At 39.9% G+C, this 990-nt stretch overlaps 1 pseudogene; it reads right to left on the minus strand.

Annotated features, from left to right (window-relative positions):
• Window positions 1-469: 469 nt before the first annotated feature.
• Window positions 470-990, minus strand: LOC150039941 (AP-1 complex subunit sigma-3-like; annotated as a pseudogene).

Raw genomic sequence — 990 nt, forward strand, 5'->3', positions numbered from 1 at the left:
GGTTGAATAGGATGTAAAGCTCAGAATCATGTTGGCCTCCCACATCTAAGACATTGTGCTCTTTTACCACGTGTATTTATTTTTCTTTAAGAGATGAATACTTACAATGTATTCATAAGCAGGAGCTATTACAGTATGTATGGTTTTTCATCCCTCAGAAAATCAAATTCCAAAAATATATATTGCAATTATTTCTTACAAATAATCTCATGGAGTTTTAAAATTTTACACACTATTCAGTCTGCCAAGTTATACAGCAGTTATCTCCAACACAGAGGCAGATTAAGTCATCATATACAGTATACTATAGACATAGACATTTCAAATATACTATATTAGCCAACGTGAACATTTGCTAGTTAAGTAAGAATCCCTTTCTTTAAGTTACTTGTGGCATGGCTCTGCACTGGATACAAAACAATGAGAATTTAAAATTCAGCACTTGCAGCACTCGGAGTCTTCAAGTCGGTTAAACTGTAGGTTTGTTCATGGATTCTTCCATTGTCATTTGAGCTTCTCTTCTCAACCAGCTGCTGTCCTTAGTGGAGACACTAGGAATTGCATCCTCTACACTGTCTTCCCTCTCTCTCCTCTTTCTCTCTCTCTCTCCTCCTGTAACACGTCAGACTCTTCAATGGCTTTGACAGCTATTTTCTTGGATGTTTCCTGAATTTCTCCACCTATTATAAACTCATCAAGGATAAAATATGCCTTTTCAAAATTAAAGATGATACCCAGCTCGCAGACCTTTTATAAACAAGTTTGAGCTCCTTCCAGTCAATGAAACTGCTTGTTCGATGACCTCGAGAGAGAATAATCTGAACAATTTCCCGGGTTATTTTTTTCCTCTCTTTGTCAGGGAGAGTGGTGTACCACTTCTGTAGCCGTAATTTCCCTTGTCGACTGAACAGCAAGATGAAATGTATCATGGTGACCCGGACCCGCCGCCACCTGCACCCCGAGATCCGCGAGCGCCCAAGCCCGCTCGGG

The sequence above is a fragment of the Megascapheus bottae genome, unplaced genomic scaffold, assembly GCF_031878675.1.
Source record: "Megascapheus bottae isolate mThoBot1 unplaced genomic scaffold, mThoBot2.hap1 HAP1_SCAFFOLD_43, whole genome shotgun sequence".
Taxonomy (NCBI): domain Eukaryota; kingdom Metazoa; phylum Chordata; class Mammalia; order Rodentia; family Geomyidae; genus Megascapheus; species Megascapheus bottae.